Source organism: Coturnix japonica, chromosome 3 (genome assembly GCF_001577835.2).
Source record: "Coturnix japonica isolate 7356 chromosome 3, Coturnix japonica 2.1, whole genome shotgun sequence".
Lineage (NCBI taxonomy): Eukaryota > Metazoa > Chordata > Aves > Galliformes > Phasianidae > Coturnix > Coturnix japonica.
In genome coordinates this window covers 8043434-8066468 of record NC_029518.1, presented here as the reverse complement: position 1 = coordinate 8066468, position 23035 = coordinate 8043434, and the positions used below count along the sequence as shown (strand labels likewise).

The 23035-nt window shown below is 37.2% G+C and overlaps 2 long non-coding RNA genes across 5 annotated transcripts in view; one reads left to right on the top strand and one right to left on the bottom strand.

Annotated features, from left to right (window-relative positions):
• Nucleotides 1–1523, top strand: part of LOC107310859 — a 29784-nt gene extending 28261 nt beyond the window's left edge. The window contains exon 5 of one of the 2 annotated variants that reach the window (XR_001553770.2): nucleotides 1120–1523. This is a non-coding gene — a long non-coding RNA (uncharacterized LOC107310859). The remainder of the gene's footprint in view (nucleotides 1–1119) is intronic. The other variant, XR_004306689.1, reaches the window with a different exon arrangement.
• Nucleotides 1034–23035, bottom strand: part of LOC107310860 — a 26483-nt gene continuing 4481 nt past the window's right edge. Inside the window, exons 1-3 of one of the 3 annotated variants that reach the window (XR_004306692.1) lie at nucleotides 5130–6721; nucleotides 2898–2954; nucleotides 1034–1639 (exon numbers count right to left, since the gene is read on the bottom strand). This is a non-coding gene — a long non-coding RNA (uncharacterized LOC107310860). Of the gene's footprint in view, nucleotides 2955–5129; nucleotides 6722–23035 lie in introns of those variants that run through there. The other 2 variants (XR_004306691.1, XR_004306690.1) reach the window with 2 other exon arrangements.

The following is a 23035-nucleotide window of genomic DNA, read 5'->3' as shown; positions in this document are numbered from 1 at the left end:
TTGTTTGTTTGTGACAAAACTTTAAATCTTCATTTTTAAACATAACGTGCATTTTAAAAAACACAAAGTGAAAAAAAGTTCTCAATTGCAATGGAGGAAATGCTAAAAAAAAACAAACAAAACGTATCAGGAACATTCCTTTGCTAATGACATACCTGAATCTGCTAAACGTGAAACTGCAAATAGGCAAAGCCCCTACGTGAGTCTTAATTAGCATAATTATTCCTTGAATTCCAGATGTTTAATAAAAGGCTCAAAGCAAAATTTCATTTTTCTGTAACGTTTGGATAACAGTAAAGAATAGTTTAAAGTGGAGATTTAGCCATGTATACCCTTCTCTCATAATTTGGTACATATGTCATGCTAGACAAGTTAGATGTAAGAACAGAATGCATGTTCCATGCTGAGGAAAGTCTTAAATCTATGATTTTTCTTATAATTTCATCTGTATGATTCTCTTTAAATAAAGCCTAAAATTTAATAAGAGAAATGATGTTAACTAAGTCATAATTCAGTATCTAGAGATTAAAAAATTTTGAAGAACTCATTTTCAGTGGCTGCCACCAATGTTAAAAGAAATGAATCTGTCATATTAATGAGTTTGTCTTCAGTTTGCTGTTAAGGGTAATGCAGGGCTGTGTTATAATCTGACAGTGGCTGTAAGCATTGGACAGTTCTGGATTAAGACTGCTTTCACAGAGTTATTATTTTTCTTTTCCCCAACACTGAGTGATGTCTTCTGTTTCACACAGACCAAGTTTGGAAGCAGACCTTTCCTGTATTACTACTTTGTCCCCCTTCTCTATCTAGGCAGTTATTTGTTTGGGTCTGATGACATGAGAAAAATGAATAGTTTCAGAAAAGCCTTAATCTCGGACACCCATGTAAGACCCTGCAACTGAATTATGTCCTGGAGTTCTTAGAAGTTGATGCCACAGGTGCAATAAAGCTACGTCAAATTAATATTGATGGTTAATGACTAAATGCATACCAAATACATAAAAAGAAAAAACAACAACAAACCCATTTGCTCTGAATTTCACTTTTGTGTAGTTTATTTTTAGCAAAAAGGAACATATGAGATGTCTTAGCTCCTGTATTTTTCTATTTTTTCACTAGTTCACCTTTGCAGAAAATTAGGAAATTAGAGTATGCCAAACAAGCAAGCAACAAACCAACAACAAAAATAACACAGCAATCAAAACAAAAAAAACGAACTGTCCGCATACAAAGGTCTTCCGTTCAGTGTCTTCCAATGAATCCACAATGATATGACAAAGCAATCTGATGTCCCCACAACCTACATATTTATAACAAACCTATAAATAAACATGTAATAAAAAGAGAAGTTGCTGCTGTGTTTCAGACACTTGTTGAGTGGCTGTATAGTTACACTGGAATAATTCATTGCAAGTTAGGTCATACAGTGTTTATGGAATACACTTCATTTTCCTTTTCGGTATCTGTCAACTAGTTTACACTCCTGTTTGGAGCACCATCTGACTCACAGAGTAAAGCAAGTTGAACTACTGTGAATGGGGCCAACTTGACTTAAATATCCTTCATGGTTTATACCACTCTGGAGATGGAAAGAGGCCTTTAGGCTGGCACTGTGCAATTGATCTGCTGTAGTAGAGTCCTGCAGAATAAATAGAAGGTGAATCTAAAGGAAAGCTCATGCAGGTAAGTGACATCACCAGGTAAATCAGTGCTAAATGTTACCGAAGCTTCATATGGAACGAATACATAGGTATGTCAGAGTCCCTCATTAACTTAATCAGATTAAAAATTGTATTCTTATATAATTAAGTTCAAGCTTTCAATCAACCTTTGGTGATTGTCAATGCATTGTCTTCAGTGGGGTAACAATGCAAAAAAAAAAAAAAAAAAGAAAAAGAAAAAGAAAAAAAAATTACTAAAAATTGGAACACGGGACTGTTCCACCTAATTCACAGGGACTCACTGAAAGCAACATCTAAATAATTTAAACCTTTGTTTCTGTGTGAACTTTTATTATACATATTATGTTTTTTTAGGGATCTGTCTCTGGAATAGCATCTAACTTGTTCCAGAAACAACTGTGATGTATAACTTGGTTGCCAAAATCTTCTCCTTAGATTTCATTAAAATCAGTCAAGTAACATCTTCTAGGCATTCTCAGATGTGCTGTGCTGTGTGTTGAAGGGACTGCAGGTATTTTTGTATACTTAACAACATCTACAAATTTTGTTCGTCACTCTAACTTCTGATATATCTGCTGAGGAATTTTGTATATTACATTCCTTAAAAACAACAACAACAAACAAAAGCCAACAGAACTTGATATTAATATAGTCCATGCAGCATTAATAGATGGGGATAAATGGGAATCTGTGAAGTCAAAACTGCATAAAATAAGCACAAATTATAAAATCATAGGCATAATCAGAAGCAGCACACAGAAAAAGCCTTGACAGAAATGAGATCTGGTTATAAGTCAGGAAAACTGGGCAGTAGGAACAATTTACAATGGTGGAGACCCCAAGAGAATGTGGTAAGATCACCAAATAGTTAATCAAGAGAAAAATAAAAAATACTACATAAGTTAAAAAAAAAAAAGAAAAAAAGGCTGCAATATACTCCTAGCTCTGATTCATAGACTTGGAAACAAACAAAAAAAATAGATACCCATTATTTGTTACTTAGGTTAGCAATCAAATTTTCATCATTTCTGTGCCAAATTTTCCTTCTTTTTGAAGTTTACTTTACTTCTATCAGAAAGAATATGTGGAGGTTTTTTTTTTGTTGTTTTGTTTTAATTAAAATCCAACAATCACTTTATACTAAAAATCAGAAAACATTGAACCACAGCTGCCCAAACTCCGTCCTTTTTCTGCAAAAACTCTAACTGTGCTCACCAGGTTCCAGATGGCTGTGAATCCATTGAGGATGTTTCTTCCTGGGATGATGAGACACTTGGAAATGCAAAATGACATTTACTATAAAATTACAGTGATATTTTAAAATTTCAATGTGTGTATGAACTAATTTGGTTCAGGAATACAGATTACAGACACATGTGACATAGGCATGCATGTGAAAAAACTGGAAACACCTAATGTGCAAAATGTTGATTTCTAGCAGTTACCTTTGGCCTTAATTTTGATATTTAGAATTTTTTAAATAGTATTAGAATATGTTGAAAATGTGAATGTATTTTACAATAACATCAAGAGCGCCCGTCACATGCAGGGGGCTACTGGAGGGATGAGGTTGAGAGTGCGTGCCACGTGGCCACGTGTTCACCACACGCAACTGTTCCATGATGCATGTAACAACTTTTTCAGGCAGTTATAGATAGACCTGCAGAAAGGCCATGTTACATTGCACAGATAAGTAGGATTCATTGAGCATTAGTAGCACATGAGGAGTGAATAACCTGCAGGAAAAGTAACACATAGCTTAAATGCAAATAAAAGTCATGTCAGCTCCTTTTTAGTATGGTTAGTGTGACTGTAAGATATGTTCTGTGAGAAACAACTACACTGAAACCAAAATGAAGTCGCAAATCATTTTACTTGTCTAATTTTTTTTCTTTTGTTTTCTGTTTTTTTTCTTTCTCCTGTGTATCATCATGTTCCTAACTCTGTCTTTCCCTTTTCGATGTACTAAGAATATCTACCTTTATTGCTTTAAAAAATGTTCAAAACAATTGAGTGTTCCCACTGTATTCTGCTCTTAGGCAGTATCAATTCTAAGGTGGGCAGATGCGAGGTCTGCTGTACTACTATGATAAGGTGGTGTAATAGGAGCATGATCTGCCTCTTAGTATCATCTGTCATTGTAAGGAAATCCTATGTGCTTTCTTATGGACTCTAGCATGGGGATTCATCACAAGACTTCTAAAAGAAGGAGGAAAATAAAAATGCCCTCCCGAGGCCCATTATATTCTGCTCCCAACTGGCACTGCTCTGGACAAACAAAGATGGCCAATTGCATGCTAATGTAGATGGATAGCAGCTGCATCCCTTGCCATGAATCACAGTGAATGCTCATGGCAAGAGAATCTGAACAAGACTCTTCCCAACACTTTCTTATCAGGATCTCATGCATAATATCACACTTAATATACCAGCTTGTATAGGCTTGGTGTAAAACTGAGTTATATTGACTGTACTAATGGAAATGTGCTTGGCACTTGCTAGTTATAACACTAGAAGGCTTGTAGTCCTGGTTCTTCCATTTCAGTACCTTTCAAAAGCCTTACAAACACCAAATAAATACAGGAATAAACTGAAATATCCCGGGAGGTCTGTTTTGGATACCAAGAAACAGAAGCATTAGTATTTTGGTAAACATCAAATGAAATGTATCTGTTTATCTGATTAATACACGCACACAGGGAAGTTGAAAGGAGCGATCAGCACAGAGGTGAGAGACTCAGATCTTACAAGTTAAATTGGAGGAAGATTAAGCAGTTTGTGTGCCAGTGAGCACTGAGTATTTAAAAGTATGCACAACAATTAGGAAAGCAGAATGAGGAGGTGTATGGGATTCAGCAATAGGGCCAGCAAAGGAGACTCAGAGCTACATTTAGGCTTTTTGTTCAATTAGATACATGCTAAATAGAATTTCTCTTCATGACCAACACAAGAGGAATATTATCCCTGTGCAGACTGCTGATTAACATTTATAGCTTGCTCATTGGATCACCTACATAAAGACCTCTGTCACTTATTCACATCAGCATTAACTTGAGCCACAGGAATTTTTAAACCAGATGGCTAAGGATGAAAATTAACTTGGATCAAACCCCAGTACAGTCACCCCCACTTCCACAAAAGAAAAAGCTAAAATCCCTATCAATTTCAGCGGTGACGGGTGTTTCCCATAGCAGACATCTCTGCACTGCAGTGGGATTGTGCCAGACTTTCTGTACTATGGAAAATGACTCCTTATGTCCTCCATTCCCTTCACATGAAAGCAAGCAATTGATGTGGGAGAGTTTCATCCATTCATGAAAAGAATAAAAGAAGGTACACCATCCAGACACAAAAAGTGAAGACAGATCATGAAAGACACAACATGTCTAAACAAGAGAAAGGACACAATTCAGGAGGACCCATGTTCTGTACTCAGCTGGTGCTTACCTTCCTCTCTGAGCAGGGCAGCTTTTAGCCATGCTACACCATCTCAAGCCTCTCACTTCTTCCCTCAAACACTGTCAGTTTTGCTTGTAAAAAAACAACAACAACAAAATAAAACAACATCACCACAAAATCATTTTAAACATAACTAATGATTATTGTCTCCATCTCTTTTCCTACATTAGTATATGAAAACTTTCATAAAGTAACAGGTTGTATGGCCCTGACAGCTCACTGCTATGGAGATTACGGAGGAATTGACTGGAGAACACAGAGGAAACATGAATAGTTTCAGACTCAAAGGCCTTAAATAGTAATAATTGAATAGGACATTAACTCAAATATTAAAAACAACCTCACTTATATGCAAATTCTTTGGTGATTGCTATTAGTTGGCAAAGAATGCATATGCTTTCAGAAAGGCTTGTGTTATCCTGTAAGGTAGTAGCAAAATTGTGGTCAAGAAATGGTCACACACACACACTTGAATAACACTGTATGGTGACAATAATGAAAAGATGGTGGTGATCTGAGACAATCTCCACCGAGGAGCAGTCTCTAAGAAATGCTGCCTTAGTGGTGGTCAGCCCTTAAATGAGGTCTAGAGGAGATGGCGTCAAGCTCGACCCTTTCTGGGAGCACAGCTAAATTACTCTCACCTGTGCTCCCACAGCTGACCCTACACTTGCCTCAGCTGATTAATCAGATATTCAAGCTGTGATTATCAATTTCTCATAAAAACACATTAAGAAAGACTCAGAAGACAGCAAATGTTACAGTAAATTTGCATAAGAGAAAGTGCAACTTCGACATTTTTTCTTTCATTTCACCATTCTTTAAAACAACCTGAAAGACAACCTCAGAATTACAGAATATCCCAAGTTGGAAGAGACTCATATGGCTCATTAAGGCTTACTCTGGACTCTGCACAGCACAAATGACAAATGAAAAAGAAAATAAAAAACAGAAAAAAGGAAAATCATGTCCATAGAAAAACTCATTAATAAATAACATTTGGAAATGGGAATAAGTTCAATTACATCTTAAAGAAGATGGAGAAAGAAGAATTTTGTAGTTAAAAAAACACTGAAGATGAGCAAAGCACCTTATCTTCTTCATCATTTAGGATCTGGATCTCCTAAAATTTAATTCACATCCTGTCTGATTTATATTCCAGAATAGTTGTTAATCAGACAAAGCTGCTCCTCTTTCTATGAGAGCTGAGAATAAGGCCTGGGTGTCCCTGGTGGATTTTCAAACTACAGAATCATTTTCATTTTCTGTCTGACACTCTAAATATTTGAACAACTTGAGCAAGAGTGGCAGAGGGATGCACCCTAGAATACTAATTGCCTTTGAGCATTTGCTGCAAATTGGTCAGTTGTTTGGGAATTCATTTAGAAAGCGTGAAAGGTGGATGTTTAAATCATTTATTAATAAGGAAGGTGAGAAAGGAAGCTGGCTTCCACACAGAGGAGGTTTACCTTTGTGAGTCTAAAAACCTAAAGTTTTATCTAAATGCAGGACTTAGTGAATATAACCTAAAAAAGAATTTAGCAACGTGCTAACTGCAAGAAATGGCAGCCTGTATAAGAAAAAAAAAAAAAAAGAATTAAATTGCATGATACTGATCTTTATGAAGAAACTTACATTTGTAATATATTCACGTATGCATACACAAATGTTCTGTAATTTATATGCACTATTTAAGCATACTTTTATTCAGAAAACAAAGTCCATATAAAATAGAAGCAAAGACTAGAATTAAATAAGAGGAAAAACAAAAACTTGATATTGATGAAAGGGGAAAAATTTAAGTTACTCAAATAATACAAAACTGAACTTAGCATTTTTCTGTGCAGTCTTGCAACTCTGGTTGCTGCATTCATTTTTGAAGATGCTAGCATTAGATTCTTAGTGATAAGGTCTCGTTGCAGAGCTCAATGCAAAAGAGCTTCTCTGTTTGCACTGGGATCCCACTAAAAAAAACCAACAAAACAAAAAACAAACAAACAACAAAAAAAACACACTTCCAAATTTTCATATCATTGTCATTATTATCAGGCTGCCTAAAAGCTCCAGCTGCTAGACTCTGTAAGAAAGCATGGCTTTCATAAAGCTGTAACTGCAGTATTTGTGGTCTTGAAGAACTGAAAACTTGTCCAAGGAGTACATCAAAACGGGAAGCTGGAGGGATTTCTTTGTTTCAAATGTTATTTATAGATGCTTGAAGTAAAGGCTTTTGAGTCATGGAATGGGTTGACTTAGCAGGGATGCACTCCATGAGACCAGGCTGCCCAAAGTCCTGTTCAACCTTGCCTTGCACACTTCCACACTTAGCATCAGAAAACTTCTGAAGCAGATAATGCAAGCCAAGTTTGATACAACGAAATTCTCAGAAGCTTAAGCAATCCTAGAGATGGATAGTGTTCTTCATGTGGCTATTTTTGATTACTTTTTTCCACCTGTATTAACACTCCTAGTACATTTTACTTCCCTCAGAAAAGAAATTGTTACAGTACCTATGAAGTTAATTCAGTCCTACTAAGATATAAAAACATCTACGGATACTAATTCTGGCTACACAGCAATTCAGAGGTCTTCTCCATGCTCCTTGTGAATAGGCTTTCTATTGATACAGGTTTAGGCAGCTGGTCCAGGTACTTTATTTTCTGAGAACTATGAGTTCTGAACACCTGGTGAGTCCCAGTGCGCCCCTTTAAATCGCCTGCAGCAGCCTGCTTCTGTCAGAGGTTGGAAGCCCTGCCAGCGTGACCAGATTTCCTCTGTTTTCTTTCCATCAGCCACAGGCCTTCCCTGCCAGAGCCCAGAACGCTTCCACGTAATAAGAGTAGAAGATTGTTTCATCAGCTCTGCAGAGATTTCAAGACAATCCATTGTGAATTTTGCACTCCCTAGTGAAATACAGAGTAAGAGTATTGAAAGCATTAACCATAAAAAACATTTAATGGGTATTTTCACCTCGTCACTGAGAGTTAGGCACGTAGTCCACTGAATTGTACTTTTACATTTCATGTGTAGAACAATGTTGTCCCTTAAAAATTAAATTCCAATGAGATTACTTATGCCTGAATCGTATTCATTGTGGGATAATAATTAAAAGGGATCACAAGTAATGGGTTTTCTCCCAGATATCATATATTGCCGTCCTAATATTTATGTTATGTACTGCAGTCTAGCCAGTGTTACCCTAAGGGAGTTAGGGATGATATTGCTTTGGATGGGAAGGCTGGAATCAGAGGACTGATATGGCTAAGTGAATTTTGTTTATTTGTTAAAATACAACCCAACAGTCCAGATGCAAACAGAGCATCACCTGCAAAATTGCCTCTGTTAGCAGAAGGATCAGCATTAAAATCCACCACTTCATTTAGACTACTCTCATGAAAACAGATCCACAAGATCGCTCCACCGATTGTTCTTCCTAAGAAGTGTTGCAAACTTAGTACTGTTTTGCCCTCACTGTGTAATCCTAACAGTTCTTCTGAGCACTGAGAAGTGCAATTTTATCATCTCCTCTCTCCTCCCCTCCAGCACAAATGTGCACACACACAAAAAAAGTATTTTATTAAGGCTTACAACTGCCTGCATTGAAACTTTTGGCAGAAGTGCATGCTGGCAATCAGTCTGAGAAGCACTGACTTGTGGTTGCAGCAGCGGCAGTGGTACACGAAGGTAGTGACAGCTCAGAACACTGAAGTGTTGATTGAAAATATGCATTTAAAAGATGCCAGCTTACAAAAGAAGTGACAGTTACTGTGTTTAAAACAATTGATACAGCTTTCTGTTTACCATCAGAACTGGTTAAACAGCAGAATTTCCAGTTCATTAAAATTATTCTTTTTTTTTTTTTTTTTTTTTTTTCCCCCAAGCTCTCTAGGGAATAATCATTTCTCTCATTTAGTGACATGGAATATTTGCCCCTTTGACTGCTAATACTGCTAATAGCAAAAGCAAAAAGCACTTAAATTTTTTCCCAGATTTTGCCACATGCTGCCACAGTGGACCAAGACATTCAACCTCCTTCGGACCCCAGCCACCCAAGTAATGCTCTGTAGACAGAGCTTATTGATAGCAACTAGCGGGCCCAAATCCTTAAAAATAAAACATTTGTCTTTTCACTTATATGTCTTCAGCTGACTTCCAGTAAAGCTGTTTTTTCTTATTCCCAATACAGCAAAGAGCCACTCATTCGTCAGCAGCAGTTGTCAGCACTGGCATTTACACACATGTAGCGACAGGAGAGAATGGAAGTTACAAGGCCTATTTCCATTAAAAATCACAGTCAGTGTGTCACTTGCATGTTGTGGCTGGTTTGTCATGGCCTGGTAAGGCTGTGTCACAGCTGACATTAGCATGTTGGAGAACAAGCAGAGCTCACGTAAGTATTCTGACAAGTGGCATCTCCTGCAAATGCCAATCAATTGCCTTCCCTGTTGTAATTTAGATTCCTCCAGCCTTTGCAGCAGGTACATAATCCAGCAGATTGGGAATACAAACAGCTGCAGAAGATTTAGTGTGATAAAAGTAAATGATAGTTAATGTAAGAAGCATTCTCAGGTACTCTCTGCAGCCACACCAGAGAAAAACTATACAGATGGAAGGTCCCCTACTGTCTTTCACATGTGATAATGCAAATGAAATACCGAGGATGAATATGAGGTGTGTATCAATTTATCTTTAGAAAAACAAAGGAAAAACAAAGAAAGAGAGGTGTTAGTAATATTTCACCATATGCTGTCCAAAAATCAGGAAACTCGAAAGCTAAGATACATTCTCAACATCCAACAGAAAACCACATTCATGTATTTTAAGTGTTTAGTTTCAAGATCATTTCAATATTTGTATGAAGTTGTCGTACCATATATTTTGTTCAAAATAGTAGCTAAGCTTTTAACAAGAACAGCATAAAATACAGGATCTGAAATCTTCCCGCATATATTTCATGCTTCTGAGTTATTGTCTCACCTTATGTGCCAGCATTATCATAGTAAATATGCACAAGAAGTTGACAGGAAATAATATATGGAGGCTAAGGAAACAAAACAGCGCCTACAGGGATATTTGGCTCAATGGCTTAAATTATACAGAACAAGGCTGGTGTATAGAATTTAACTCTGAAATAAGACTGTTCTATATGTTATTCCCTCTGTCAAAATATGGTATCTTTCAAAAGAATCGCAGCTCAAACTTAATAGAGAAGAAGATCAATCCATTAAATTGCTATTATTATGAAACTGATGTGTTATTACAAAAATGTTTGTAGTAGGGAGAGCTAATATTCTGTCCTTTGCATTTAAAGCCACATTAAAGAAATTCAAAAGGCTGTGATCTGTACTAATTCAAACCCTTCTTTTACATAGGAGTTTTGCTATTTCCTGAACGAATGGGAATTCTGGAGGCACAGACTGCAAAACAGTTTGTCACTTAAAGAGAATAACAGTTGCCGGGATGCATACAGACAATGGACATGACTGCCTCTGCTCTCAAAGTAGTTGCACAGTTGCACAGTTTTGCTCAGGACAGGGAGTATTTTCCCAAATAAGCAGATGTAGTTCAAGAGTCAACACAAGGCCGAGATTATCACCCATTGTCAAATTGAGGCAGTCATCCTGTTCTGAAGGCTGCAAGTATAAGAGCACAGACTCAGCCAGACAACAATCCCAAATAAATACGCTAAAACAGACATAAATATACTTACATATGCACACAGATATCAGAAGTATGTTACTTAGGAGCTTCATTTTTCTATATCATATCCAATCATTAGAAAAGCATGTCAAACAATTAAACCAATAGTATTATTCTCAAGCCTACTTTGTTGGGGGCTGTCAAGTACCTACAGGCATCATCATAATCATAACATGACAATATAAATGCCTTTTTCCTGTGCAGTATACTTCACGCTGTATTATTATTCTACAAATTATTGAATATATTAAAAATAGAGGGGTTCTTCCAACATGGTTTGAGCATCTCCCCCAGCATGTCGGTGACACATCCACTCAACTTGGAATAGTAGACCTTCTTATTGATTATGGGAATTTATGAGCAATTGAAACAAAAATTTCAAGCCTTTTCCTTTACCAGTGCAAACACTGCATGTGTGTGCTAGAGATTATTTTTGTTGTGTCCTGTCATTCTAATATCATCCAAGATGGGAAAAATGATGGCAAACAAGGGGAAATTTAAAGCACAAGGTAACAATGCTTCCTGTAGTTGCAGGCTTCTCATAAAAATGAAATTCCAACTCCAGAAGCTATTTTTTGTCATTTCTGAATGAATCAAATGTCACCAAAATGGACAATGCCAATCAGCAGGACTACTGAAATATCTGAATGTAAATTTGCTGAACAGAATAAGCCTGTAAAATGAAAAGATTAAATCACATATTCTGACACTAACCATTTTAAGAATTGGATTGAAAACATATATGTGCACATAGCATTTATATGTTATGCAGAGCTCACACTGAAACAGGGCAGCCTCCTCCTTTTCCTTAGATTGTTAATAACAAAAATTTTCATGTCAATTGAACATATTCCAATAACTATTCAATACAGTTCAAAATATCACTACCATTCAGATGCATTAGTATTAACATCTGAACAGCATAACATTTTAGTTGGTTCCTCGGGACCTGTAGCAATGCAAGCTGCTTCCTCAGTCAGTGAAAAGCATTTTCAATTTCATCATTTGACAAAGTCCCACAGACTAAAACAACACATGTTTGTTCTCTGCATTGAAGAGGCTTTGGATTGCTGCATTCAGATCCCAAAAGCATAGAGTTTGCTTTAAGGCACAGGAAGAGTCTCAGGCTATGCTGCAGATGTCCTTAGAAAATTCTGTGTAACAATACAGATTCTGTCTGTACCTTCTAAGACAAACCTGGTTCTCATTTACATGCATACGCACACTTGCAAAGAAGAACACGCCAGTGTTTTCACAACTGAGTTTGTACATAACATTGTTTTCCAACAGATAAAATTTTCACTGGTTAAAATGAATTATTGCCTGCAAGCTAAAGGCAGAATTCACCCTATGAATCAAATGGTCTTTCTTCTTCTTTTTGATGGTGCATTTACTAGGCAGTTCCAAGATGTAATCACAACTTTATGACTGATGCCACACAAATAATTTCAGCTGAATAATTGTAACTTCCTTCTAATTTTGTAAATTCATTTAAACAATATATATTGAACTATGTATATACATATAGAAGGAACTGCCTTCTATGTCAGATTCAGTGCAACACACTGAAATCTACAACACATTGATTAAAACAAAGCTGCTGTCAAATGCTGTTCTTCAGGATGAATGTGTATATAATTTCATACCTAGCTTACTAGAAATCAGCTGTGACCTCATCCTTCCATGGAGACATGAAGAAATGATGCTGATACAAGGAAATCAAGTTCTATTCTCATTTGCAGTTACATTTTCAAATATATTTGCCCCTCCAAACAGGACTCAACAGAGGTTACTGTTTATGTATTCGCATGCCTTCTAGGATGGATACGCATGCACAGGCATGTTGAAAATGCTATACGAAGGTCCATGGGCATGTTAAAGTCATAAGTATTTACCAGCATACAAACCTGCTGCCACAGGATATTTTAAATGTAATACATATATAAGACAAGTAGACACAGGTTTCTTCAACTTGAACAAATTCACAGACTAATACAGAACTTAATTTCTGGTGCTATTTAGACAGGATATCAGAAATTAGATCCATGGAGTTACTGAACAAGTTCTGATGAAACTGCCTATGTTTTTGTGTGTGTGTGTGTTTGGCACCATAAGCAATGGGCAACCATGAAATGTAGGTAGAATATTTATAAGGTATAGAACTAGTGGAAAATTGTCTTGATAAAACAGTTTTCCTCTGAAAAATACAGATTTGACCAAATTATATTTTGCAGAAACATACTGCTTCCAGGGCAATTCAATAAAAAATATCAAAACTTGGTTTCAACTAGATTGAAAATTTCTTCATTTTACCACAGATAGATAAAATATTTTCAAGTGAGTTAACATGGATTTCTATATACACCTGAGTAGCCAAAATATCTCAAGCGAACATATTCTTCTTACAGTTTGGGTTCAGGCCACACCTGGAGTGCACTGATGATGACTTTCTGGTTCAGGACAGACCCACTGGAGGTGAAACACTGCTTGACCTGGTGCTGGCCAACATGGAAGAGTTCATTATAGAAGTTAAGATCAGAGGCAGCCTGGGCTGCAGCACCCTGGTCAAGTTTGTGTTTTTAAGGAATCTGGACTTGGCAAATATTGGAGCTGGGACCTTGAAATTCAGGAGAGCAACCTTCAGGCTGCATAAGAAATTGCTGCATCAGATCCTCTGGGAAATCAGCGTGGCTGAGCGAGGACCTGCTGAGCAAATTGAGGGAAGTAAAGGAAAAACATAAGCAGCAGAAGTAGATATGGTTGGCCTGGAAAGAATATAGGAATGCTGTCCCGATGTGCAGTGATGGGATCAGGAGAGCCAAGGTAATGGATGTGAAAAACAAGGGTTTCTTTAGATACATTAAGCAGAAGAGACAGGCAAAAGAAAGTATATTTCTGCTGATAAATGAAAAGGGAGACCTGATCTTTTCAGACATGGAGAAGGCTCAATTGAGTTGGGCTTGTTTAGCTTGAAGAAGAAAAAGGCATGGGGAGACCACATTGTGGCCTACCAGTACTTGAAGGGAGCTTACAAGCAGGAGCAGGACCAGCCTTTTTCATAGTCTGACAGCTCCAGGACAAGCTGGAATGGCTTTAAACCAAAAAAGGAGAGGTTTTGGTTAGATGTTAAAAGAAATTCATCACTAAGGGGGTAGTGAGGCCCTGGCACTGCTGCCCGGAGCTGTGGTGCCCCATCCCTGGAGGCGCCCAAGGCCAAGTTGGCTGGGCTCTGGGCAGCCTGAGCCAGCGGGGAGCAGCTGTGCCCACGGCAGGGGTTAGAACTGGATGATCTTTAGGGTCCCTTCCAATCTAAGCCACTTTGTGATTCTACAATTCTACGATCATCATTAAACTTAATGCTCTGCTTCTAAGAATTATTGGTAATGGAGACCGTAATACGTGCGTCAGTATTTAGGAAGTTTCTGCAGTGTAGACTTTTCATCCCAATGCATTTCATAAGTGGATTTATCTATAATAAATCTATGAAACAAATGCATGCAGAAACACATTTCTGAATTTATTACTTCATTAAGTTAAGCTTCAGTAAGGTTGATGAGGTAAAGCTAATATCAGGGCATGCCATATTGTACAGGCTTTCTAGATTTTTCTAAGCAATAAAAATAAATCATAGAAATGTTTCTTGCTGTGTTGTGAAGGCTTATGGGTAATTACCAGTGTGGCCATTCTCACAAACTTCAGTATTTTAGGATTACTTCAATATTTCATATTTCTGTACTAACAGGCAGCAGCAATAAAAATGTGGAATCCAAAGGAAAAAATGCAACAGTCCATGAAAAGAAATTGACATTATCAGTATTATTTGTGAAGCAGTTATACTCACTAGGAACTTTTCAAGCCTACACTTGCTTTGTTTTCGTTATTTCCATTTCTATGCATTATAGACACCCAGCCTGCCAGATCCACAACCTTCAGAGATCTTCTCACAGGACTGTGAGAACAGTCCAGGACACAGAATTCAGATCCAAACCACACAAAGAAACACATCATAAATTCTATGTAGAAACCTCATTCCTACCACAATCCTACAAGAAACTGAGATAGCTCTATGTCACTGTCTTGACCAGGTACCCATAAATGTAAAGACTTTTTCTTTTTACATACCCATACAAAGTCCTTGATTTTTTTCCCTTTTACACCCTTATCAGAAAAAAAAAATAAGAGGAGTTTTCAAATTCTTGTATCATTTCAAATGATGAAATCTTACACCTCAATATGATAAACAATCCAAGTTTTAAATTGTCTGGAAACACTTGACAGCTGAAGACTCACTGTTAGAGGAGTTAGAGCTCACTGTTAGAGGTTATCTTCATTTCCAATGCTATACTTATTTCAATATCAATCCATAAGTTTTTCTCTTTGCTTGCTGCTAAACACTCATCGTAATACATAGTTGTACTTTTAAGATAAAGAAGATTAGCACTGTTTAAGGATACCCTATTTATCCTACTGTCCTTGGAGACAAAGTTATCAGAAGTTATGGATGTTGGTGAACTATCAAAAGAAAAATGTCTGTAATGAGAATTACAGCAAAGACATGTAATGAGCAAGGAAAAGCAATTTAATTTCAATAGAATAAAATTAGATTCCATAATGAAAGATGCTGTCATATTATATGACAATACTTTCTGATAAAATGACAATACATTTTCATTGTAGGAGTGATCTGGACTGTGCAGAAATGGAAAATGTTTAAGGAAAATACTGTGTGAATGAGATGACTTGCCACCTTTCTTTTTTCATAGTATTACAGTATCATCATAGTATCATAGTATCATAGTCTCGTGCGGGTTGGAAGGGACCTTAGAGATCATCGAGTCCAACCCCCGGGATTCGAGCCTCTGTGTAGCAGAGCGGCACTTCTACCACTTGCGCCACAGGGGGGATTCGAACTCCGGGCCCCAGTGTTGCAAGGCGGCATTCCTACCACTGTGAAAATATTTTTATTTGATAAAAATAAAAGCCAAAATTTTATGTAAAATCTGGTAGTTTTCTGCTATTCTTTCAGAAGGGACTTCAGATTTTAAAACTGATAAATGTATAATTAACTTCTCCAGTCTCTTTTTAAAAACTGGGAAGATTATAAGGAATCACTTATTATGTTTGCTCATTGTTTTTTCAGCCTGCACTATTACTTGCCTACTTCTAAAGGCACGGATGATTAGTAAAACAAGCCATGTGTATTGTTTGTATGCTATCATCTCAGCACAAAGTGCTGCTTTTGTGGAGTACTTATTCTTGAGCATAATGCTTGTCTCTCTCTTCCTTATCACTGAATCCCCAAAAGTTGCATTAAGTTGAGAACGGAAAAGCAGAAAACTGATAGCAAATTCTGTGGGCATGCATGTAACAGGTTGATGGTTCGACCAGATGACCTTACAGGTCTTTTCTAGCCTTAATGATTCTATGAATGAGTATTTATAAAAGGCTTACTCCTACAAGGCACTAAGCGCATGTAAGGAGGCCTGTGTTACAAACAGGGCTCAAATCCAAAAGCAAACATCCTCTCGGAAACATAGGGATGTTATCACTCAATTTGAGCCACATTATACTAGCTACCATGTATGGATGAGGCTCCTGCTCAGCCTGGGCAGTCTGGTCTAGTGGTTAGCGACCCTGCACATAGTAGGGGGGTTGAAACTAAATGGTCATGTGGACCTTTTCAACCCAGGCCATTCTATGATTCTATGATAAATTCATTGTCTACAGTAATGTAACTATACGGGCAAAATACTTTTTTAAAATTTTTTTATTTTTTTATTTTTAATAACTCCAGTTCTTTTTAAAGAAATTGCTCTTAAAAAGCTTAAATAAACATTTAAATGGCATGCAGTTGGTTGTCACAAGGTTACCCCTAGACATAAGTCTGTGAGAGGAGAGAAGGTAAAGAAGAAAGAAGGCGTTTGCCGGGCGACCCAGCCGGCTTAAGGCCACATGCTCCAGGAGGGGAGGGAAGGGCGGAGAGCGAGCAGATCGTTTTAGCAGAGAGAAAACACAATAGGAACGATATGAGGAGGAACGGTTACTGCGTGTAACCAAATCAAGCAAAACGAGAGAGACGACATTACCCAAAGTGAGAATGAAATCACAACAGTGCGAGGGCAGCACGGGCTTTGCTCCGCAACGAGCTGAGACGGCAAAGAGACAGAGAGCGGCTGGGGTCCGGCCCAGAATCCCACCGTGCTTCCTCTTCGCGCCGAGTCCTCCGGGGATGCCATCCCTCCCATCTCCTCTAGGAAACCCGAAACACTCGAGAAGGCTGCGACACGGAACAACAATGTGAACTCTGTAACTGCCACTGTTCTATGTGATGTTCTGATGTGGAACACCGACAACAGAAATCACAAAACCACAACATTCCACCCCTTATTCCACAGCACCTCATCATGCAGAACATATATCTGCATAGGAACACACAATAAGTAACACGTGTTACATATGCACATATCTGAACAAGCAATAATTAACATTTATTGCTTGTGTTACATGTGTTATATATGTGTTACATATGCACATATCTATATAAATATATATACATGGAATCACTGACTGCACTCCCCCAGCATCAAATTCCCTTGTGGTACACACTGGACGTCCCTGTGTTTCTCCATCACCCACCAAGTGCACCCAGGTCCCTGTGAAAAACCAGTTCCACAGAGAGTTTTGCGCTTTCCAGAAGCTGGAAGGACCCAAACTGCTTTTCCCAACATGTACTACAGATGTCTCTGTAGGTATCTCACTCTACAGTATGTAGGGGGCTGGATCATGTAGGACCATCTCAACTGATCAATCCTCTAGTGTTGACTACATATTCCAGGTGTTCTAGTGGTTAGGATTTGGTGCTCTCAGCCCCGTGGCCCAGGTTCGATTCCCGATCAGGAAATGTCATGGTCAGGGAACCATCCTCTGCAAAGTCCTCTGGGATATGTAGTTCTCCTCCAAAAGCTGAGTACTCGGGATGCTGCCATTCCACAGAACTGGAGCATGAACCTTCCACACTTCCACATACCCTCTATTACACTTCCACATACTCTCTATTACACTTTCTTATACCATCAAAACAGTTTGTCCCATTCAAACACCCTTAATACCATATAACTTTCCCTTAGCAATCTGTATCGTTCAGTTATAAACATAAACTTACTTTCTCTTTAACCCTTTATACCCTCAGTTAATGATTCATACTGCACATGATGTTATGATGTAGAATATTGACAGCAACAGCACAAAACCATGACACTAAGCAAAGTAGTCTGCAAATAAATAATTGAAGCCCTACCTCAAAGTTGAAGCAGAAGAACTAAAAGACATGGCCTGGGCTTTATTGCCTGCTGTGTTTCCTATTAATTTTATTAACAAGGAGTGCAATTTGCTTCAATATTGGTCTTCCTCAGTACCTGCTTTTCTATTTCACTGAAGCATAACTATGAAACTAAAATATGTGTATAGTAATATGATATGAAAAAATCCATTATGCTGTGATTATTTGTACTCCGGTATACAACAATATATTGCTAACAATTGTATAACAAGTAGTTGATTGTGATTAATTTCTTGTATAGTCTGAACACATGAAATTAAAGTAAATTCTGTAGTTTGTCTTAGGGTTTTATGCTGGTAAAGTACCTTGAAGTTCTGCAATTCAATCATATTTGCTGTTCAAGTAAACTACAGTATTTCACTCACAATTATAAACTATGTTGCACATGGTTGCACTGTTATCCTAGATTCCCTGTGTGACAAGAATTAATATAAGTCATTTAAAGGCTATTCTTTGTATAAACTATCAGCGTGGGTCCCCAAAGGCAGTAGCTTAATTTGAGTATTAAATTGCATTCAATGCAGAAGACTCATAAGTATCTAAAATAACATAATTTCATCTCTCACTCCAACATGACATTTTTATATATTAAGAGGAAAGCCTTGATATGCATCTAAAATAAAACACCTGGGTAACTTTTAGACCTTTTCTTTTTTTTTTTTTTTGCTAATGTTCTGTGGAATATCAGGAAGGCAGTGAGGAAAGATCTTGCTACTATTGTAATAAGGATGTTAAAGTTTTCCCCAGTGTAAAAGTCAGATAGTTTAAAAAGTCAATTTCCTGCAATAAAATAAATATAAATAAATATGTTGGCATTTCTTCATTAAAAATAAGCTTTATGTGTTAATTTTTACAACAGTTTATGTCATGAGATGACATCTTAGCTATTAATAACAATAAACTTTGCAGATACTGACTTGAGAAATTACGGCTATGAACATAGATGGCTTGTTGGTTTTCAAGGTAATCACACCAGCTGATCTAAAACCATATGCTGAACTCTAAAAAGGTTGCCTGACTTCATGCATTTCTAATCAGTGTTGTGTAACTAAAGGTTTTGTTTTGCTTCTTGCAGTGAAAGACCCCAGAACCGCTGAATATAATTTACTAAGACTAAGATGAAGCATCTTTTAAATTTCACCTCATGATCTAAAGCCGGTGATGAGAAAGAAATATGGGGGCTCCACAATTCTTGAGAACCTATAAAACACTGTTCCTGCTTTAACATTTATCAATTTTTAACTACTACTACAAGGCTTCAAGCAATCAATTATTTCCCAGCTCAGTGAGAGACACAGAGCTGAACCAGATAAACCAGAAATCAATTTTACTGTCTTGTGGCTGGTTTCTAAATATGTTTCTCCTTACCACACTTACTTAAAAACAAATGAAGCTAGACTATTATTATTATTATAGTAATTACTCATTACAGACATGACAGAATTTTCTTAATACTTCACAGGAAGTTAAAGACTCAAAAATCAGGTGACTGTTGCTGTTGTTGAGAAATAAATGCACTGTACTTTTGTTATTGTTTCCTAAGGAAACAGAGAAACAAATCTTTTATTTTTCTTTCCCCAAGTATAGCAGCGAATCTAGGAGATATTTGTCATAGTGAAGAGTCTCATGGCTGTTGTTTTATCACCCTTTTGGACTTCTCTTGCCATACAGAAAATATTTTTCTCAGCATAAGGCTGCAGTATTCTGCTTATGAACCATGGGAGTTACAATTGTAATTATCAGCAATTTAATGGAATACAGCATGAAACCTTAAAATGAAATTCAAAGCAAAAGCTGAGCTTTTTAAAAGAACCTCTCTAGTCTGTCGAGGTCCCTTTGTACAGTAGTATGACCCTCGGGCATACCAGTCATGGCTCTCATTTTTGGGTCATCTGCAAACTTCTGAGAGTACATAGTCCAACTAACTGTTTAAGTGAAGTTTTGGACAGTCTTTTCCCTTCAGCTACACCTGTAGTTGCTGGCCTCCAACTAGATTGCACGACATTGATTGGCACCTTCTTGGTCATTCAGACCAGTTTCAATCCATCTCTCACTCTGCTCATCCAGCCCATAACTCCTCAACTTCTTTGTAATTTTACAGGATATGATGTCAAAAGCTAGGTAGAAAATATAAGCTCACAAATCTCCTCTCATCTAATAAGCCAGTCATTTCATTGTTAAGGGTTACAAAGGAATAGGTCCTACGTAAATTGCATATAGAAACATGAAATGCAGTTTATATTCAGTGTTTCACAGCATTTTCCACAGCTTTTATGAATGTTGAAATCCAAATGTCCAAGAATTAGATATCACCCCATATGATATTTCTCCTTTGCCTAAAAATGTCAGTAATATTAATTTAAATAGTATAAACACCAAATTTCATGAAGCCAGGGAAAGTAATAGATCTCTTTCAAAGCCTATGAAATACCTTTTTGACAGTTTTCCTTCCTAAGTCTTTGTGCTTCCATTCAGCTGAGTCTGGATACTTTTTAAAGGGCAATGATGCTTCCAGATGTAATGAAAGCCAAGGACACCAATGGCAAAGACCACTTACAGCAGCTTGACACATTTTCCATGGGAATGAGTCACAGGTTGAAAGCCAAGGGCTCTCAACCAGCTTCTTATATAAACTAGGACATGCTCTAATATTTAAGTCTGTCACATCAAGAGATTCACTGCTAGTACAGGGTCATTATCTACTCCAGTAAACTCATAAAGCACATGTTGTTTACCTACAAATATTCACACAGTGCTTTGCAGTGAGGACACTGCTGCATTTACCTTTTTCACAACCTAAGCCATTTGCCTTTCAGCAATAATTCATTTGTATGTTCTTTCTACTTAGCTTACACATAAAATAAATAAATAAATAAACAAATAAATAAAAAATGCTCCTCTGGTCTGACATGTACAGCTGTGTTTTGAAACAGCCACCATGTTCCAAAATAAGTTTATTTTTCTTTATAAAAGTTTGACTTATGGAAACTTTATTAAATAACTAAAATACAGAGACATAGTAAAGGCCTATTTATTTCTAGTCTCCTGCATGCACAGAGAAATGGCTTAAAGAGCTTTATATTCTCTGTTCTTTATTGGACTTCATTAAAGTTTAAATTAAATGCTAGGGATTTGTAATTTCATATATAAAATTTCTTCTTTCTCCCAGAGAGGTGCATATACTCTATCAAATGTCATACTGTGTGAAAAATAAAATCTTCCAGCACACAGCAACCTCACAGTGCCGATGGCTATAGCTGTGTTGTAGTTAGACTACATTATTGCCTACTGCCACCTGATTGGAGCTGCTAAGGCTCAGTTTCAGTATAAATAAAGCTGACAACACCTGTGACAGTGCTTTGATGCCTGCTTATTTCCTTGAGGTGACTGTATCCATGAGTATAGGACATAACATGGAGATATACAAATATTTTTGGGAAAGATTGATAATTTTGTACAAGCTTTAATTCTGTTCCAAAATCTTCATTTGTAGGGGAAGCTCTTGTGAGAGTTTTATGCTTCTTCTGCTTTTGAGTGATTTATGTGGTATACTCATTGAATCTGGACTTTGCTAAAAAGGCATAATACTGAGTTAAAAGGAAATGCTTACACCATTAAAGTTGGAAGCAAAGCATATAGAAGTTAAATACTACAGCAGTTTGCTAACTCAATTTTTAAATCCCTGTACTTACTACACATCCACCACATGAGTGCAGATGTTCCATCTTAACAACACGAACTCCTTTACAGACATAAACCTACACAGGTCAGAGTATGCTCACATAAACAATAGATCCTCCACCTCTAGATTCTATCTGCCTTCACCTGCCCACACCTTCATTTTACACAATTAAGGAAAATTATAGTATTGCCATGGTGACTAGTTAATAAGCACTGATTTATATTGCAATACATGCATTAAGACAGTGTGCTAACATTTTGTACAAGCAATGAAACATCAGGACACTAAGTCTGGAAAAGAAAACTGTTTTGTCTCATTTCTTTAGACTCCACAAAGCTGCATTTCCTTTATGGTTTACAAGCAACCTGGGATCTTAACAACCCCTTCAGACTTCAGCTTTTTTCTGACAGAGTTAATAACAACAATGTTCATTTCTTTTATTCAAACTTTTACTAAAATTACATGGAAAAATAAAAGGTAACAAATACTGAGAGACAAAATGCTGTAATTGCAGTGTACCTACAAGCTCCACACATTTACATAGGGAGGCTGAGAGTAAAACTCTTGGAACTTCCCAAAGCCTAGGACTGAAACTAAAGAAAAACAGCTCTGTTGAAAACAGACAGAAGCTTTGGACTAAAGATAAAAGGTAACAGTGGTGTTGAAATTTTGTGTTCCTTTAAGACACTCTGTGTTGAGCTACTTGCAGGATCAACAGCCTCAACAAGAAAGTAAAACTGGAAGCATTTTAATTTTCTTGAGAGGAATGCTATAAACCTTCTACTTTTGGTTCTGAGACACACTGACACTGTAGGCAGGAGACCTCCAGAATTTAGGCAGCTTCCACAGTTTCCCTGACAGCTTATTGGTCAGATGCACCCTTTATAATGACCTTACATATCTTTGCAGCATTAAGTATCACACCATCAGTTTCACACCCTTCTCACACAAGACAATAAGACCAAACTAACATGCTGTCTAAAGAATTAAACAGAAGCAGAGAGATGCTGGCCATACTAGCATCTGATTCACAGCAGATTGCTTTAAGGTCAGTGCAATGGAAAGTGTTTTAATTCACATTAAATATATACAGCATTTTGGATGTATGTTATTAATATACATTAAGATGGAAGGAAGGAAGGAAGGAAGGAAGGAAGGAAGGAAGGAAGGAAGGAA